This window comes from Apis dorsata, unplaced genomic scaffold, assembly GCF_000469605.1.
Source record: "Apis dorsata unplaced genomic scaffold, Apis dorsata 1.3 scaffold_161, whole genome shotgun sequence".
NCBI classification, from domain to species: Eukaryota; Metazoa; Arthropoda; class Insecta; order Hymenoptera; family Apidae; genus Apis; species Apis dorsata.
In genome coordinates this window covers 662466-664045 of record NW_006263450.1, presented here as the reverse complement: position 1 = coordinate 664045, position 1580 = coordinate 662466, and the positions used below count along the sequence as shown (strand labels likewise).

At 45.1% G+C, this 1580-nt stretch overlaps 1 protein-coding gene and 1 long non-coding RNA gene across 2 annotated transcripts in view; one reads left to right on the top strand and one right to left on the bottom strand.

Annotated features, from left to right (window-relative positions):
• Nucleotides 1-1580, top strand: part of LOC102681552 — a 24747-nt gene that overhangs the window by 15753 nt on the left and 7414 nt on the right. The gene's annotated exons all lie outside the window — the stretch shown is intronic.
• LOC102676369 overlaps nt 1-1580 on the bottom strand; it is a 6660-nt gene that overhangs the window by 2488 nt on the left and 2592 nt on the right. Inside the window, exon 2 of the long non-coding RNA XR_421446.2 lies at nt 826-831. This is a non-coding gene — a long non-coding RNA (uncharacterized LOC102676369). The remainder of the gene's footprint in view (nt 1-825; nt 832-1580) is intronic.

Sequence of the window (1580 nt, the reverse complement as noted above, 5' to 3'; positions counted from 1 at the left end):
GTGGCGGCGCTGCTCGTCGCCTAGAAACGAGAGAGGGGGGGGGAGGGGCCGGGCCAGGGCAGCTTCCTCACCTTCTAATATTAGTCCGGCTGACTCACGACTACGATTCGATCGTACGCCGGCGTCAACGCCGCGACGCGCGCGAGCGTCGTTCGTTGCCACGGCATTGACACGAAACTCGGTATGCCTGGCCGAGTTCAACCGGAAGTCCTCCCGAGTTTCAACTTTCGAAGAAGTGCTTCGTTTCGATTTATTTCAATTTTTCGGATCGAAGAGTAGTTTTGGGAATCGAGGCTTCTTTTCTTTTTAATATAGAGGTCGATCTTGTTTCGAGTAAGAAGAAAAATAGCGGAGGCAGGTTTTGTTATAATATTGTTTTAATAATTATATTATTTGTCTAATTCAAAACCTTCGATCTCTTTCGAATCGCACGACTCGAAAGAGAATATTATTTCTATTTCGTTTCGCAGATATATTTGATGATGTTTTTTCTTCAATTTATAGATAGAAAGATTATAAAATATTAAATTATTATTAGGCCGAGGAGGAAGTAGAAAGAGATAAAATCGTGGCGATAGAGAGAGATACTAGAAATGACACGTAATTAAAATTCGAATAAATTTCGAAAAATCGAACGAATGTATATATATATATATATATATATCTTATCGTGTCATTGTTGCGAAAATGACAGTGTTATTCTGACCTGGCAGTTGGACACCGACCAATGGTCCCGAAATCGTTACGAAACGAGGGAATGCGCGAACACACCGAGTTAGACATTACGTGATGCCTCGACGATCCTTCCGCTCACGCCCTTTTCACTCTTCTCTTCGCCCCCCAAAAATTGCGAGATAGGACGACTCGAGGACGACTCTGGGCTATCGACGAACATCGATATATTTAGAGTCGACGCGGAGGTGGTGGAGGGGGGTGTTCTCTCGCCTTCTGTTTATCGAGCCGACTTCTTGGCGCGGAGAAACAATGACGACGACGAGGTGAAAAGAGATTCGCTCGTCGACTCTCCAAACTTCAATCGTCGTTCGATGAAATTTACGACTGAGAAAACGATCGTGCTTTATCTCTCTATTATCAATCTCACATTTTCGAACAGATCTGATAATCGAATTATCATTGTTATTGTTCCATCATTTAAGTTTCTTCCCTTCTCTTTCTTTCCTTCGTTTCGTATTCTATCTCTCGAATTTCCAAAATTCCAAGGTAACGTAATAGAGAAATTGATACATTTCTTCGAGCCTTTGCAACAACTTCACTTCCACTTCTTCCACATCCGCTCGATGCAATCCGCATAAACTCGAAAACTTGTCCACGAAAGGTGCACACGTCTCGCACTCGGCATTCCAACCGAGTTTATTGACCCGTCGTCAGCTTTATCGTCGTACACCTGAAACTAGCCGCGCACGCGGGGGGAGGAGGAGGGAAAAGAGCGTTGTTGGCCGCCGTTCCGCCGCGTTTTCGTTATCGTGCGCCGGCTTTTAACCGGTGAGATTGGAGAAAATCGTAACGGTGTCGGGAGCACGAGGAAACGATTCTAATGCGGGCCGACTCCCGTCAACGTG